This window comes from Scyliorhinus canicula, chromosome 8 (assembly GCF_902713615.1).
Source record: "Scyliorhinus canicula chromosome 8, sScyCan1.1, whole genome shotgun sequence".
Taxonomy (NCBI): domain Eukaryota; kingdom Metazoa; phylum Chordata; class Chondrichthyes; order Carcharhiniformes; family Scyliorhinidae; genus Scyliorhinus; species Scyliorhinus canicula.
The window spans coordinates 14,573,923-14,592,635 of record NC_052153.1 but is presented as its reverse complement, the minus strand read 5'-3'; positions in this window follow the sequence as shown (position 1 = coordinate 14,592,635).

Here is an 18,713-nt window from a genome sequence, read left to right as displayed (position 1 = left end):
AGGCTAATGGGGCAAATAATCGGATCATCTCTGTAGGTCTGGTGGGGGTTATAATAAATATCCATTCAGATAATAATCTGCCTTTCTCTTTTTGCTACCATAGTGGATAACCTCACATTCATCCACATTATACTGCACCTGCCGTGTATTTGCCCACTGACTCAACTTGTCCAAATCACGCTGAAGCATCTCTGCATCCTCCTCACAGCTCACCCTCCCACCCAGCTTTGTGTCATCTGAAAAATTTGAGAGATTACATTTAGTTCTTTCATCGAAGTCATTAATATATATTCTGAATATCTGGGGTCCCAGCACTGATCCCTGCGGTACCCCACTAGTCTAAGCCTGCATTTTGAAATTCCTACACTTTGCTTCCTGTCTGCCAACCAATTTTCTATCCATCTCAATGCACTACCCTCAATCCCATATGCTTTAAGTTTACAAGCTAATCTCTTTGTAGGACTGTCAAAAGCCTTCTGAAAGTTCAAATGAACCATATCCACTGGCTGCCCCTCATCAAGTCTACTGGTTACATCCTCAAAAAAGTTCCAGTAGATTTGTCAAGCATGATTTTCCTTTCTTAAATCCATGCTGACTCTGTCCAATCCTGTCATAGTTTTCCAAGTGCTCTGCTATTTTATCTTTTATAACGGACTCTGAAATTTTCCCCACTACTGACGTCAGGGTGACTGCTGTATAATTCCTTGTTTTGTCTCGACCTCCCTTTTTAAATAGCGGGGTTACATTAGTTACCGTCCAATCTGTAGGAACTGTTCCAGAGTCTATAGAATCTTTGAAGATGACCACTAATGCATCCACTATTTCTCGGACGACTTCCTCACGTGTTCTGGGATGTAGATTATCAGGCCCTAGGGATTAATCGGCCTTCAATTCTATTAATTTGCCCAACATCATTCCCAATAATACTGATTTTCTTCAGTTCCTCTGTCTCGCTAAACCAAATGTGCCTCACCATTTCTGGTGCGTTATTTATGTCCACCTCTGCTCACATCCGAGATGGCCCACGCCAAACTATTCTCAAAACTGGATGCCTCGAAGGGCTTCTGGCAGATCCAACTAGATGAGTCAAGCAGGAAGCTGTGTACGTTCAACACACCCTTTGGCAGGTTCAGCTACAACCGGGTGCCATTCCGCATAATTTCTGCGTCCGAAGTTTTCCATCGGATCATGGAGCAGATGATGGAGGGGATCGACGACGTCCGGGTATATGTCGACGATATTATTATCTGGTCAACCACCCTGCAGGAACACATTGCCCACCTCAAGCGCGTTTTCAGGCGCATCCACGAACACGGCCTCCGCCTCAATAGGGCCAAATGCTCCTTCGGACAGTCGAGTATCAAGTTTCTGGGGAATCACATCTCCCACTAGGGGGTGCGTCCGGACGAGGACAAGATTGCAGCAATCATGTCCATGAAGAAGCCCGAGGACAAGAAAGCGGTTCTCCGGTTCCTGGGTATGGTGAATTTCCTCGGGAAGTTCATCCCGAATCTTGCCTCACATACCACGGCCCTCAGAGACCTGATTCGCAAAACCACAGATTTCCGATGGCTCCCTGCTCACGAGCGTGAATGGCAGGAGCTGAAGGCCAAGTTTTCCACGGCCCCAGTGTTGGCCTTTTTCGACCCCACCAAAGAGACCAAAATCTCTACTGATGCCAGTCAGTCGGGCATTGGTGCCGTGCTCCTGCAACGAGACGAGGCCTCGTCATGGGCCCCCGTTGCGTATGCGTCGCAAGCGATGACCCCCACAGAGCAGCGCTATGCACAAATTGAGAAAGAGTGTCTCTGCCTTCTCACTGGAGTCGTGAAGTTCCACAACTGCGTCAATGGACTATGCAGTTCACAGTTGAAACCGACCACCCCCCGCTGTAAATATTATCAAAAAGGACTTGAATGACATGATGCCTCGCCTCCAGCGTATCCTACTCAAACTGCGCAGGTACGACTTTCAACTGATCTATACGCCTGGCAAGGACCTTGCCGTTGCCGATGCCCTCTCAAGGTCGATCACAACTCCGTGTTATGACGACGGCTTCATTTGCCAAATAGATGTTCAAGTTCAGCTTGCAGCCTCCCATTTGCTAGCTTCGGATGCACGACTGATGCAAATTCGCCGCGAGACAGCGGCTGATCCACTTCTGCAGCAGGTTGATGAGTCTAATGTCAGACGGGTAGCTCAAGGGCCAATGCCCCCAACGGGCGGCTGTCGACGGGGTGCTCCTGAAATTGGATCGCATCGTCATTCCTCAAAGCATGCGCCAGCTAGTTTTGGAGCAACTCCATGAAGGCCATTTAGGAATCGAGAAATGCCGCCGCAGGGCCAGAGAAGCCGTCTACTGGCCGGGCATCAATGATGACATCGCCAATGTGGTGCTCAACTGCTCTACCTGCCAGCGCTTTCAGCCCACCAAACCACGGGAGACCCTGATGCCCCATGAGCTCGTCACATCGCCTTTGACCAAAGTGCGCATCAACTTGTTCCATGCATTGGGCAGGGACTGCGTCATCATCATCGACTACTTCTCCAGTTACTCCAGTTATCATCAGGCTGCACAATCTCACATCCTCGGCTGTGATCAGGGCGTGTAAGGAGACATTTGCCCGACATGGCATTCCGTTAATGGTCATGTCAGACAATGGCCCCTGTTTCGCGAGCCAGGAATGGGCCGGCTTCGCCCGACACTATAACTTCGAGCACATTACGTCCAGTCCCCTGTACCCCCAATCCAATGGGAAGGTGGAAAAGGGGGTCCACATCGTCAAGCGGCTCCTCAGCAAGGCCGCCAACGCCGGCTCAAATTTCCATCTTGCCCTGCTAGCTTATCGCTCCACCCCTCTCTCCACCGGCCTATCGCCTGCTCAGCTACTAATGAACTGGACCCTCAGGACGACGGTGCCATCGATTCTCACTCCCAACCTCGATTATCTCCCCGTTCTCCACCCCATGCACATGTCTCAACTGCAGCGGAAAACTTCCTACGACTCACGGCTGCTGACCTTCCCGACATCCATCCACACGACAAGGTTCGCATCCACCTCCCGGATGGTGGCTGGTCTGCGCCTGCTGTCATTCTAAGGCAGGTGGCCCCCCCGCTCCTTCCTGGTCCGCTTACCGGATGGATCCATTCGGCACCGCAACAGACGTGCCCTTCGCCTGGTTCCAGGGTCGTCACGGATCCTCCGACCAGCTCTTCTACTGATCCCGCCGTAGACTGTGTGGCGCTTCCGGTCACTCTGCCTGCCCCTGACGGTGCTGCAGCCCTCCCGGCTTCTGATGCGCCAGCCATTGTCCCACCCTTGAGTCGGTCAACCAGAGTTTGTCGCCCACCTCAGAGACTGAACTTATGAACTCTGTTCATGTGGACTTTCTGAAAAAAAAATTTCTATATCCTTCATTGTTGCATTCGTTATCCAGTAATTTGTAAATAGATTTGTTGGTTGTTCCAGTTCATGGTAATCATCTGCACCAGGCACCTTCCTCTGTAAATAGTCTTGTTGCCTGTATATAGCTTTGTACATATGTCTTCGCACCTCACACGTAGCTAGGTACATTCTCCACACACCCACACTATTTATTATCACATGCCTATTTCAAACTTTTTCATAAAAGGGGGGATGTCATAATATACACCAGTATATCATAGTAATACACACACTATAAAGGGCACCATGGTTCCCACTCATTCTGGTTGCTGCCTCTGAGTGTAACAAGAACTCATCCAGCCCAGCACAGACTTTCACCACGTGCTGAGAGAATCAACTGGTTCGGACGAGGCTAAGGTCTCTAGTTTAAGTTAGCATCATTTAGACCCACAGTCATCGTGTGTCAGTTAAAAGTAGTTAATAAAATTCAGCTGAACCTTCATCAGTGTTGGAAGTGTCTGTTCGTCTCTCACGTCGATACTAGCCAACACTTCATTGGTCTGTGGAAAGAGTCGGGGTGTGAGTGCCTCATCCCGTTTATAATGAGATACCGCCCCTGACTGTCCTGACTGTTCATTGGTCGTGCCCTATTCTATGTGCTCATTAGCTGCATGTTGCATATCCTGACAGTTCTGTCAGCAATTCAGAACCCAGAAGGAAAAACCAGGAAAACAAGGAAAGGAGACGTGCCAATAAACGTATCTGAACTGGCCTTGTGTGCTTTTAAATGGATCTTCAGTGTTACTGGGATTGAAAACTTTGAACTGTTTTTTCTTACTTTATTGTTAATGGCAATGTCGGGCTCACCAAATGCATCTTTTTTTTAAAGGCAGGTTATGAATGTATTTGGCAGCAGATTGTTCCAAGATCAATCTAGATTAAGTAATGAGAGAGGCGGAGACTTGGAATGGTCAGCTGGTGGAACATACTGCTACATACAGGACGTTCTGAACAAATTGTTTGCCCTGAGTTCTGACAGCGTTGACTTACAACCGGAATAATGTGCACCACTTACCTTTCACCTCCTTTCTCTGCACGGGGTTACTCTCGGTCAAACAGCTCAGCAGTCTTCAGTCTAGCTGCAGCTGTTAGCGCTGGAGTCACGCGAGTGCATTGCAAAAACACAATTCCTTGCCCCTCCTCCCTCTGACAAAATAGATTTACTTGGCAGAGAACTAAACATATTGTTTTCTTTAACCCTGCACTCGGGTTTCGAGAAACAAAGTTAAAAAATCTAAATGTGTGGTCTGTGTGCTCGAATCTCAGTTCTCCAGGACTTTCTTTGACGGGGTCACTTGTCTTGCCAAAACTCTCCAGCCCACGCCAAATATTTTGGGCGGGATTCTCCGATCACCCCCCCCCCCCCCCCCCCCCCCCGCGGGTCGGAGAATCGCCAGGGGGCGGCGTAAATCCCACCAGGCCGCCCCGCAATATTCTCCGGCCCCCCCAAAAATCTCGTCGACAGGAATTGTGCCGCACGCCTCGGGGAATTTCAAGGACCGGCGCGATACAACGGGCCCTGGGGCCGCCTAATTCTCCGGGCCGGAGAGGCCGAAGATCAAACCATCTATTTACCGGCGTCAACCAGCCGTGATGGTTAACGGCGGCCTGCGCGGAGGTAGGGGTCGGCGTGGGATGGCCGCCGGAGAAGTGACGGCACGGCCGCAGGTTTTAGGGGCTCGCTGGAGCCGGGTGGAGTGTGCGGGCCGGGGGGGAGGGGCTGGGAGGGAGGGGCTGGGGAGGAGGGAGGGGCTGGAGGGGGGAGGGGCTAAGGGGAAGTGGAGGGGGTGTTGGAGAGCATGCGTGATGGAGAGGGTGCGTGTCGGGGAGGAGAAGGGGGGAAGTTGGGGAGGGTGCGTGCTGGGGAGGAGTGGGGGGGGGGTTGTGGAGGGTGCGTCACGGGGAGGAGAGGGGGGGTTTGGGGAGGGTGTATTCCGGAGAGGAGGGGGGGGGGGGTGTTGGGGAGGGTGCGTGCCGGGGAGGAATGAGGGGTGGGGCCGGGGAGGGCGAGTGATGGAGAGGGTGCGTGCCAGGGAGGAGGGGGGGGGGGGGTGGTTGGGGAGGGTGCGTCACGGGGAGGAGGGGGGGGGGGTTTTGGGGAGGGTGCGTGCCAGGGAGGAATGAGGGGTGGGGCCGGGGAGGGCGAGTGATGGAGAGGGTGCGTACTGGGGAGGGGGGTGTATGGGGAGGGGGGGGGGGGGAGTGGGTGTTGGGGAGGGTGCGTGTCGGGAGGGAGGGGGGGGGGTTTCGGGAGGGTGCGTACTGGGAGGGGGGGGAGGTTGGGGAGGGTGCGTGCCGGGGAGGGGGGGGGGTTTTGGGGAGGGTGCGTGCGGGGAGGAGGGGGGGAGGGGGTTGGGGAGGGTGCGTGCCTGGAGGAGGGGGGGAGGGGTTGGGGAGGGTGCGTGCCTGGGAGGAGGGGCGGATGGGTGTTGGGAGGGTGCGTGCCTGGGAGGAAGGGGGGGGTGGGTGTTGGGAGGGTACATGCCGGGGAGGAGAGGGGGGTGTGGTTGGGGAGGGTGCGTGCCGGAGAGGGGGGGGGGGGGGAGTGCGTTATGAGCAATGGTGACATGTTGTCTATTCGCCCCCACCCTCAGCCCCTGCAGGCCGCTATGTTTGGTCATCAACCAGTGATGTTGGGTGCCGTGACGGGAGCTGCACTTCTACACGTTGCCCTGGGGGAACAGGAGCAGGAGCGTGCCAGGGAGGCAGAGGAACGTGCCGCAGGGAGGCAGGTGGCAGCCGCCCAGGCTGGAGGGCCTGCCGCATGACAGGACGAGGAAGAGGAGGAGGTGGTAGTCGTGCCACGACGATGGAGACTCCGGATGAGCCGGGAAACCGTGACACACATCTGCCACCTGATGGCACACCAGGAAATGCATGGCACTGGGGGAGGACACCCTCTCCTCGTGGCCGTCAAGGTTACGGTGGCCATGAACGTCTATGCCAGGGGGTCATTCCAAACGCCTAGTGGGGACCTGTCCGGCAGGCATTGCTGCACCAATGCATCTGTGCAGTGACAGATGCCCTATATGCCATTGCGGACCGCTACATTTAGTTCCCTGTGCACCTGGCCAGCCAGAATGCCCGGGCTGCGGGCTTCGCTGTGGCGGCCAGGATGCCCAGGGTCCAGGGGGCGAGCGATGGGATGTACGTCGCTGTGCGGCCAACTGCGGATAACAGGGCCGTGTTCACTAATGGAAGGGGACCTATTCCATGAACATTCAGGTGCTCTGCGACCACCGCATGATGATCCTGCAGGTGTGGGCCCAGTACCCGAGCAATGGACATGACACATTCGTAGTGCAATCTTTCATCCCCACCATTTTCGAGGGACGCTCCCCCAGGCTGAGGAGCTGGTGCTGGGTGACAGGGGCTACCCTTGCGGTCATGGCTGATGACGCCTAAACGGAGGCCACAGACTGACGTGGAGAATCACTACAACGATGCGCATGCAGCGACCAGGGCTGTGATAGAGAGGTGCTTTGGGCTGCTAAAGATGCGCTTCAGGTGCCTGGACCGCTTTGGAGGTGCCCTCCAGTACCCGTCAGATAGGGTCGGTCGCATTGTTCTGGTCTGCTGCGTCCTGCACAACATAGCCCAGCAGAGGGGTGATGTGCTGCAGGCAAAGGAGGGGGGAGTGGAGGAACAGCAAGACAAGTCGCAGACCTCCCCAGATGAAGAGGATGGGGGCAATGGTCAGGACAGACGGGCTGGACATGGACAGGAGGCTGCCCACTGTTACCGGCTGGGCCAGCGGGCACGGGACAGGCTAATAGCCTCCCGTTTCACGGACTAGGGGGGCATGGGAATCGCTGAGTATGGGCATAGACTGCACACTACCACCATCACCCCACCCACCAGCCTACCACCCTCACCAACCACCCTCACCCCACCCGCATGTACACCACCCCTCCATTGCACATCCACCTGCGGCACAATGGGCCGGGCTCACACGGTCGCCAGTGCAAGCGTGTGTATTGCAGGCCATGGAGGATGATGACAACCCGCTCTGCGATGAGCTCCTGACTCCACATCGTTGGACAATGTCTGACCCATGGCCACAGTACCACCCTCCACCCGGACCGTCCCTGCATGCGGCCGTGACACTGCCGCGCAGGGTCCCATCGTCTGCCCAGGGGGATTGCGAGGGCGACCCGGGGCGAGGGGGGTGCACACTCACCTGAGGCCGACGTTCTATCACCTCGCACACACACACACTGGCGCTCACCGCACACCACAGTCCCGTATGCATCGGACAGAGCACAAAGGCAGCTTCTGTAGGTGTGAAAGTGATTTTAAGAACAAACAGTTCATATATGTGCCCTAGCCTCTATAACTAATCTGTGCCCTGCACCCATGCCAACTTACTCAGTGTCTAATTTTTTGGCCTTAGAGGCCCTTTGACTACGTCTAGGTGGCTCCCCAGACGGTACAGCAGAACTGGAGGTGGACTCCTGTGATTCCTGCCCTGTGACGCGGGATCCCTTTGGCGGCCGTTTCCTGGGGCGGCCCGGCCTAGATTGGCCAGGCTGCGGCTCGGGCGACTGGGATGGCGAGCTGCCAGCCTGCCCTGCCCGATGCCCACCAGATGCACCTGGGACGGAAGGGGAGGGGGGGGGAGTCCGAGGTGTCGCAGTGTTCCGGGACCTCGCCTACAGGGGAACCCGGAACAGGCCCCGGCACCTCCTCCTCCCTCGGGGTGCCTGATGGCCCCCGGGCCTCTACATGGGTCGGGGATGTGAACGGACCGAGCATCCAACGTCCCCCGACACCTGTCGCTGCCTGTCCTGGAGGCCCGCCCTGGTATCAACAAGCGTCTGCAAGTTTGCAGCCAAGGGGCTCAGGGAGCTGGCCATCCCTGTCTGTGTCTGGGTGACGCCGGCCAGCACCTGGGCAATGGCAGCGATGCCCTGCAGAGCCTGGGCCATTGCCTGCTGGGACTGTGCCATGGCCTGCTGAGACTGGGCCATTGCCTGCTGGGACTGTGCCATGGCCTGCTGAGACTGGGCCATTGCCTGCTGAGACTGGGCCATGGCCTGCTGAGACTGGGCCATTGCCTGCTGAGACTGGGCCATTGCCTGCTGGGACTGCACCATGGCCTGCTGAGACTGGGTCATTGCCTACTGGGACTGCACCATGGCCTGCTGAGACTGGGCCATTGCCTGCTGGGACAGCACCATGGCCTGCTGAGACTGGGCCATTGCCTACTGGGACGGCACCATGGCCTGCTGAGACTGGGCCATTGCCTACTGGGACTGCACCATGGCCTGCTGAGACTGGGTCATTGCCTACTGGGACGGCACCATGGCCTGCTGAGACTGGGCCATTGCCTGCTGGGACAGCACCATGGCCTGCTGAGACTGGGCCATTGCCTGCTGGGACAGCACCATGGCCTGCTGAGACTGGGCCATTGCCTGCTGAGACTGCGCCATGGCCTGCTGGGACAGCACCATGGCCTGCTGAGACTGGGCCATTGCCTGCTGGGACTGCACCATGGCCTGCTGAGACTGGGCCATTGCCTGCTGGGACAGCACCATGGCCTGCTGAGACTGGGCCATTGCCTACTGGGACTGCACCATGGCCTGCTAAGACTGGGCCATGGCATTGAGCGCATCTGCAATCTGCTGCTGGCTCTGGCTCATGGCTGCCTGTGAGAGGGCAGCCATGTGTGGGCCATGGACGCCGCACAGAGAGCGCCCTGAACCTTGCATAATGCGATCCATGTCTGACACCATCGCATCCATTGCCTCCACCGCGGACGCTACCCGTGTGGTTTCAGCCTGGGTGGCACGTATGGCCAGCACCACTCCCTGCTCCTGCACGCAGGTGGACTCCTCCACCTGCGTCTGCAGCTGCCGCAAGCCGGCCATCACCCTCTTCGATCGTCCCTGGGTCCGTGACTGCATCGGGTCTATGGGTGACTGTGGTAACTCCAGAAACCCGGGACCCATCTGGGCGGCAGATGGTTGCTTGCGCCAGGCTGCCCTCCGACCGCCCGGCCCCTCGGCTGCTCCTGCCTCCACATGCTGTACCTGGACGGCTGTGCTGTGCGCACCAGGTAGTGTCCCAGATGCCTCATCGCTAAAGTGCCCAACCGAGGTGAGTGTCTCTGCGATGGTGGAGGGTGTAGGATATAGCAGCGGCCTAGTGTCGTGCTCCTCATCCGTTCCAAAGTCTAGGGTCCCCTGGAGTGGTGATTCATGTCCATCCGTCCCCTGTGTGTGGATGTCGTGTGCATCAGTGTCCTGTGCGTCAGTGTCCTGAGCGTCAGTGTCCTGTGCATCAGTGTCCTGGTTAGGTGGGTCCAAGGTAGATGTGTCCTGGGGAGGTGTGTCCTGGGTCGGCTGCGACGGGGGCCTGTTCCTGTGGCTGCCCCCCTCGTCGCTGGGTCTGGCCCGCCGGCGTCACCGCACTCGCACTAGATGGGGGTGTCGTCTCCCTGGTGCTCCGGGTCTGTCCCTGGCTTGTGGCCGCCCTGGATCGTCCTGGGGGCGGTCGCCACCCGCTGGGACGGGTGGGTGACGTTTGGTCCTGCAATACAAATACAACATGCATGGTTAGACATGCAGGCAGGGATAGCGGACAGGGGGAATATGGGGGAAAGGGGATATGAGGAAAGGGGGATATGGGGGATATGGGGGAAGTAGGATATGGGGAAGGGGGAATATAGGGGATATGGGGGAAGGGGGATATGGGGGAAGGGGATATTGGGAATGGGGGATATGGGGGAAGGGAGATATGGGGGCAATGGGGGAAGGGGGATATGGGGGGAAGGGGGATATGGGGGATATGGGGATAAGGGGAAGGGGGATATGGGGAAGGGGATATGGAAAAGGGGATATGGAGGAAGGGGGAAAGGGGGGCAGGCAGTGGGGGGTCTCACTTGGTGGTGCGCCCCCAACCTCTACATCTGTAACCTCCCGGTCCTCGGGTCCGCCTGCAAGTTCTAGGGCCCTCTCCTCATGGATGGTGTGTGGTCGCAGTTTGGGTGGACCACCTCCAGTCCTCTCACGCTCCCGGTTGTTGTGAGTGCGCTTCTCCTGTGGGGGGCGGGAGGGTGGCAGGGATAAAGGGCAGACATATACATGCGGACCAGCGGTTGTGTGTATGTTGGCAGAGGTTCACAACACATCCTGACACTGCAGCCTTCATGGGTGGGTGCAGCCATGTCGGTTGCAGCTAGGGCTGTGCCGCGGTTGCCGCCCATCGGAAGTGGATGGGAGAGGGGGGGGGGGGGGGGGGGGTACTCACCCTGGCTGCCCTGACAAGGTCATTGATCTTCTTGTGACACCGGACGCCTGTCCTTGCTGTCACGGCCACGGCACTGACGGCCTCTGCCACCTCCCTCCACAGGGGCCGGCTGAGGCGTGGTGTGACCCTGCGGCCGAGTCCGGGGTACAGGGCCTCTCTCTTCTGCTCCACTGCGTCCAGGAGCGCCTCGATGTCCTGCTCCTGGAACCTCGGCGCTGCACGGTGGGCGGCCAGTTTGACGGGTCTCCGGGGGGGGGGGGGGGGGGGGGGTTGTCTTTTGTGCTGCGACGTGGTGGGGGGGGGGGTGCGGCTTTTGTGCTACAACGCGGGGGGGGGGGGCGTCCTTTGTGCTCCGACGGTGAGCGCGTCAGTGACGGCTGACGGGTGTCGCCATCGCAAATGGCGTTACGCCGCTGCTAGCCCCTTCCCAGCCGGAGTCATTCACGCTGTTCTTGCCGCTGGGTTCGGGCCATCGCGCCGATTCATGCAGTGTGGTGATAACCACCGTAGTTATGTCTACTTGCAGTAGGGGGATGTATGGCTGTAACTGTAATACAGGTTCCTCCGGTAAGCCCCTGCCGGCTAGCTCCGCCTACAAGGAGCTTGTGTATAAATATGCGTGTGAGTCACTCAGACTCTAGTCTTCAGTTGCAGCCGGAAGAATAGCATCACACAGCAATAAAGCCTCTGTTGTACTTGTCTCTCGTCTTTGACTATAATTGTTAGCGCCACACGCAGAATCCTGCCCAAATGTCTCAAGGTTCAAACGCCAGCCATATTATTCTCCGACCACCTTTCGTAGAACCAGGACTGAACAAACTCACTCAGTTTAACAAGTGGGGGGGGGGGAATTAAAACACTATTAAACCACTATCCTCCAATGTAAGTTGCACAACTTAATACAAGAAGCAATGGGCACTCCGAGAGTCATAGAAAAGAGCCTGAGCAATTCATTTGACAGGGAAAAGAATAAAAATAGCGATACCCGCAGGGCTACCTTTTATTGTACCATTCCTGGATATTAAATGGCCAAATAAATGCCCAATTCTTTGTTGAATTCAAACATGTAAATACATTCTGAATTTTTTGTGACATTAGTTAGTGTGGCATTTCAGAATTATTTGAATAGAGATGATTTATTTTCCTCTTTTACAAACATGTTACGACGGTGTTGGTTTTTGACTCGTCTACACTTTGGTTCGAATATTGAAGCTGGTGATCTCTGTTCCTGTGAAATAGCTGCTGGCTGCAACAATGAGCAAACCTGACATCCCATTTTAAATGCTGTTGATGACAGATGGCAATGAATCAGAAGGCGCCAGGCAGCTTTCTGGGGAAACGCGGCGGCCTGCAGGACACACTGATGAAACCTTTCACCAGAGTGTCATAATACCGAGAATTGCATTGGATTTAGCCTGTGTTCCGTAATCCCCGTCGGTTAGACACTTTACAGCCTCGGGGCTCAATGTTTAGTTTAGCCGATGTGAAAGCGCCCAAGTTTGATTCAGGTTAAGTGGAGAGATTTTTTTTTTAATGCATTTTATTACAAGCACGTATCAAAACAGGTTACAACAAATAAACACCCCGGAAAACATACTTCGCAGCAATCAACGATACAGTCTGTACAATATTTCCCCCATTTTGTACCCTTACAAGATTCCTCCTCCATCCTAACCAACTCTACCCCTTCTCCCTCCTACCATCGCCGCACCTTATCCACATTTGCCCCCCTGCTGCCTCTGCAGTAGGGTCCCCCCCCACCACCCTCAGCACCTTCCCCGCCCATACAAAGTCCAAAATGATCGTGTCCAATTTCCGAAAAAAGTCCTTTAGCATAAAGATCGGGAGAGCCTGAAAGATAAACAAGAACCTCGGCAGAATATTCATTTTCACCACTTGGACCCTCATCGCCAATGTTAAGTGCAGTGTATCCCACCTCTTAAGATTCTCCCTCGCCTCCTCCACCAGCTTCGTTAAGTTCCACTTATGGAGCCCCATCCATTCCCTCGCTACCTGAATCCCCAAATACTTAAACCTATCACTCGCTACCGTAAATGCCACCCCCCCTAAATTAGCCTGCTGTGCCAGTTCATTCACCGGGGAAAACCTCACTTTAACTTGCATTCAATTTGTATCCCGAGAACCCTCCAAACCTCCCCAGCAGGTCCATAACCCTTCCCATACTCTCCAGCGAATCCGAAACATACATCAACAGGTCATCAGCATGGAACGCCACCCGATGCTCCCTCTGTCCCCTCATAATCATGCGCCACTCTGCCGACCCCCTCAGAGCCATCACCAACGGCTCTATGGCCAGCGCAAACAACAACGGCGATTGCGGCACCCCTGCCTCGTACCCCTGTGCGAGTCAAAGCTTCGTAAACTCACATTATTCGTCCTCACACTCGCCCTTCATGCCACAAACAGCAACCGCATCCACGACACAAATTCCTTATAAAATTCCGCCGGGTACCTGTCCGGCCCTGGGGCTTTCCTCGACTTCAAGGTTAAGTGGAGAGATGGTGACATAATGGTCATGTTGCTGAATGAACAATCCAGAGCTCCTAGGCTTAAGCTCTGTGGACATGGGTTAAAAGCCAAACTTGAATTCTGTGAATAAAATCTGGAATATAAAGCTACTCCCGGTAATAATGACCTTTTTTTTCATTCCTTGGGATGTGGGCATCACTGGCTGGCCCAGCATTTATTGTCCATCCCTAATTGCCCCTGAACTGAGTGGCTTGTTCAGCCATTTTATTGTGGGGAGTGGGGCAGTCCAGAGTCAATCGCATCGCTGTGTGGGCCTGGGGTCACATGTGGGCCAGAAGCAGGTAAGGACAGCAGATTTCCTTCCCTGCAAGACTGTAGTAAACCAGAAGGGGTTTTAGGACAATCAACAATGGCTTCATGGTCATCATTAAACTTTTAATTCCAGATTTGTACTGAACTCAAATTTCACCATCTGCCGTGGTGGGATTCAAACCTGGTCCGGACTATATGTGACTCCAGATCTACAGCGATGTGGTTGACTCTTAACTGTCCCTCTGAAATGGCCGAATCAAGCCACTCAGTTCAAGAGCTCAAGAGGGATGGGCAACACATGCTGGCCTTTCCAGTGACCCCCCACATCCATGAAAGGTTCGAAAAAAATTAAACGCTATATTGTGAATCTTGATTGTGCCACATTTTCTCAACATTACAGCAGTCACCTTTAAATGTGGAAACATAGAAAATAGAAGCAAGAGGAGGCCATTCGGCCCTTTGAACCTGCTCCGCCATTCATCATGATAAGGCTGATCACCAAGTTCAATACCCTGATCCCGCCTTCCCCCCAAATCCCTTGATCCCTTTAGCCCCAAGAGCTAAATCTAATTCCTTCTTGAAATAACACAACATTTTGGCCTCAGCTACTTTCTCTGGCAGCGATTTCCACAGATTCACCACTCTCTGGGTGAAGAAATTTCTCCTCACCTCAGTCCTAAAAAGGTTTACCCCTTTTCCTCAAACTATGATCCCTAGTTATGGATTCCCCCACCATCGGGGACATTGGGCGGGATTCTCCGACCCCCGACTCCAAAATCGCATTTGGCGATGGGGCGGAGAATCCATTTGGGCGCCGACATCGGGAACGGCATCGGTTTTTAAATTCTGCGCCCCCCCCCAGGAAAATCGGGGTGCTGGTGGGATACGCTGCGCCGAGTATCCACCGCTTCAGGCCATTGCTTGAGGCCAACCCCGCGATGCTCCGTTGCCGACCGGCCGAATTCCCGACGGCGTGGGGCTTTCATGGTCCCAGCCGTACGGGAAGCTCGCGAGGTAGCTGCGGACTCAGCTCGGGGCTGCCACAGTCGGGGAAGGGCCGATCGGCCGGGGGGGGGGGGGGGGGGGGGGGGCTTCATTCGGGGCTGAGGGCAATGTGGGCGAGCGGTCCGGGGCGTGTGAGCCACCGATCGGGGTCGCTATTTTGCTGGTCCAGGTTCATTGGCTGAGTCCGCCATGGAGCACGGCGTGGCCGCTGCAGTGTATATGCGTGACCTCTGACCTGGAAGTGTTGGGGGCCGTATTAGCAGCTGTAGCTGCGAGCTCCACGTCGGCTCCCTATTAACCCCCAGACAAACAGTGAATCTGTGGCCTTTTGACGCCAGTTTTCCTGGCGTAAAAGCCCACAGTTTTCACGACGGCGTGGGGACTTAGTCCCAAAAACTGAGAATCCAGCCCATTCTTTCTGAATCTACCCTGTCTAATCCTGTTAGAATTTTGTAAGTTTCTATGCGATGCCCTCTCATCCTCGAAACTCCAATGAATTTAATCCTAACTGATTTAGTTTCTCCTCATATGATAGTCCTGCCATCCCAAGAATCAGCCTGGTAAACCTTTGCTGCACTCCCTCCATAGCAAGAACATCCTTCCTCAGATAAGGGCACCAAATCTGCACACAATACTCCAGGGTGTGGCCTCACCTATGCCCTATACAATTCCAGTAAAACATCTCTATTCCTAAACTCAAATCTTCTCGCTATGAAGGCCAACACACCATTTGCCTTCTTTACTGCCTGCTGTGCCTGCGCACCTTAAGTGAGGCAAGTTTCAAAGGGTGCATTTCAGGTTTTCAACCTTTTGGCAGAAAACCAGAGCATCGACATTTAATTACATGGGACTCAGCCTTCATGAGGTAACAATTACAAACTGCAGCCAAGTATCTTGAGATCAGATCCCAAGATAATCAAACCTCTCAGAATATTTTCAATGAGTTGGCCAGTCTACTGGTAATACAGTCAGAAAAGGGGAGCAGATGGAATATATATTAATGAAAACGATATCGCAAATTACCTCAATCAAGCAACAGGAGTGTGACTAGATTGATGCCAATTAGCTGTGTGAAGATGGCCGAAAGGTTGGACTTCCGATGGGAGGGCAGCATGGTGGCGCAGTGGTTAGCTGAAGACTCGGATTTGATCCCGGCCCCGGGTCACTGTCTGCATGGGTTTCAGCCCCACGACCCAAAATGTGCCGGTTAGGTGGATTTGCCACGCTAAATTGCCCCTGAATTGGAAAAAATGAATTGGGCGCTCTGAATTTTAAAAAGGACATCCGATCCGAACCTCAGGTAGTGAATGTTAGTTGAGTGTATTTCTTGAGGTTTGATCATGTGTCAATTGATCATTTGACACCCAGGCATATGATCTTTCACCACCGACGTTACTGCACTTAACTTTAACTGAGTGTTGCAGTATTTTGGAATTCCTAAGATAACAAAGATAATTATGCCGCAAGATTCTTACTTAAAACAAATTGCGCAATTTGGACACGGATGATTTGGAATCATACTAGAGTCCCTGCATAAGATAGGAGAGGGGAGGGCGAAGGAAGAAAATACGGAGGAAGAATTTGTAAACCACAAATGAATCCGAACGTAGGAGGTTATAGAAAATTTGGTTTATTACAACACACAAGTATTTCCAATGTACACCAGATCCCAGCCGGGTCTGCCCTGTCAGTACCATACCTGGCTGACTTTACACAGAACTTAACCATGGATTTCTTAGGGCTCCCCACCTCCTTAGTGGAGGAGCTCGTATTCGGTGAGACCCATGGGGAGACTGTTTGCTCCAATCCCATAGATCTCCTGTGGGTAATAACAGAAGAGAAGGGCGATGTGGTGATCAAGATTATTTGCCCTCTAATGTGCTACACTGATAAGAGGTTGATTTGCAACTTGATTCCCCATACACTGAATTCTCAATCTCAACTGCATTGTTGGGTGCTGACAGCTGGTGAATGGGGGCCTGAAGTTTTCTGAGAGAGGTGAAGCACGAGTTCACAGTAATTCACCATAATTGACTCCCATCTATACCTCAGCAGACAGCTTCTGTAGGCAAAAATAGAGTCTCCGTATTAACACAGGGAAGTTTCAGATGACAACGGTGGAAGGAAATAGGAGTAGTTTACACCCCCAGAAAATCTCCGAGGTTGCATTTCATTAATATGTTAGAGCTCCCATTCTACTTTATGTCAACCATTACTCAGTTGGCACCGTGCTCTCCTGTGAGACAGAAGGTTGTGGCTTCACGTCCCACCCCAGAGACTTGAGCACAGAAAAAAATCAAAATACAGCATCAAGGGAGTGCTCCACTAATCAAAAGGGCCATCTTTTGAATGCAACGTTAAACTGAGGCCCAATCTGCTCTCCCAGTGGACGTAAATGATTTCATTTTCGGGACGTCTAGGTCAGTTATCCACAATGTCTTGGCCAAAGTCTATCCCTCAATCAACCAGTTGAGGGTGGGTGCTGTGTGCAGCTAATGATGGGAGTGCAGCGACGAGTAGGGTCAGAGGTGGTGAAAACTTCGCTTCCACTTGGACTCAATAGCTCCCTTTGCCCTGTCATGCATGAGGCAAACAAAGCTCCCTGTTCTCTCCTGTCCACTCCCAATGTTTCAGCTTTTATTGACCAGCTGGAGACCTGTGCTGACTGTCTGGCTCCAGCTTATCTTGGGTAACCCTTTCCTTCTATGTCCAGGAGGAGCCCACTGCATGTGTTGATGGGCAGCTTGTGATGACAGAAGTCAGGAGACATGGACAAGCCATCTAGCCATCTTCTGCAGAAGATGGATGAAACCAAAGGCTGTTCTGGGCATTTTCTTACTTCAGTGTTGGCTATAAAGTCCCACCAGTGTGTCCTTATAATCCTTCGAAGACAGCTGATATCATAGGCATCCCATTTCCTTTCTCACTCAGAAACCCTCAGGACTCCAGTGTTGTTTGCAGGCACCAAGAATGCAAAGTGCTTCTCTCCCAGGACAGTAGCAGCAGTGCCTGGGAGAGAAAACCTTAACCCAAAAGACCTGTAAATCTATAGCAGAGAATTAAGTAATTCGGTCCATTGTGCTGTGCTATCTCCAAAGCAGCTAAGTGCTTTGACTTTCTCTTTTTCATAGCAGGAAGCACTTAGCTGCTTTTGATGTGGTGAGGTAGTGTGAATCACAGCAAGTACTTGGATGAGCATTTGAAATGTCAGAACATTCAAGGCTATGGACCAATTGCCTTGAGGTGTAGTTTAGAGTAGTTTTTGTTTAGAGTAGTTTTTTATTATCGGTGCAGGCTTGATGGGCTGAAGCGCCTCTTCTGCACTGTATGATTCTACGATCAATAATCACTCCACCAAACAGCTGTCTCTGGGGTAATAAAACTGTCTATCACTGGCTAATGCCATGTATGTCTGTGTGAAATTGAATGGAGAATGTTCATTTCAAAGGCTGTCAAGGGATTTCTAGCCTTTGAAGTGTATTGTGCTTTCGAGGAAGCCTCTGACACTTGTAACAAAGTCTGCTTTAAACACTTTTGTCTGAGACAGCAGATGATGGGAATGGGAAGTGAGAATGCAATGAGTTTTCATCCTACTGCTTGGAGTGCTTCAGCTTTTAGATAGGAGTCTCAGATGTGGCGGGAGTCTGATGCGGGGTCTGATGGGGTGGTCTGATGGGGGAGTCTCTGTTGGGTATCTGATTGGGGGTTTCTGATGGGGGCTCTCTGTTGGGGGTCTGATGGGGGGGTCTGATTGGGGGCGTCTGATGAGGGAGTCTGATGGGGGGATCTGATTAGGGGGGGTCTGAGGGCGGGGTCTCTGTTGGGAGTCTGATGCATGGTCTCTGTTGGTGGACCCTGTTGGGGGTCTGATGTGGGGGTATCTGTTGGGCGCCTGATAGGGTGGCTGGGGGGCAGGATGTTGTGGGGGGGCCCACTGGTGAACTTTGGGGGGGGGGGGGCACCAATGTTACACACTTGCACCCTTGTCTCACTGTGGGGTCCACAATGTCAGAGCCACCCTTGAAAATATCTGCACCCATCCATGCCCGCTTGATCCCTGACTGAGAGGCCTGGAGAATCATGGGGCCTGGAGAATCAGGCTTCCATCCATTAATCAGATACAAGTGGGTTCAACTGACCTATTTGCATCCTCCCTCCAGTGCTGCCACTGGCAGGGGACTGTCGCATCGGAACAGGATCAACGTTTTT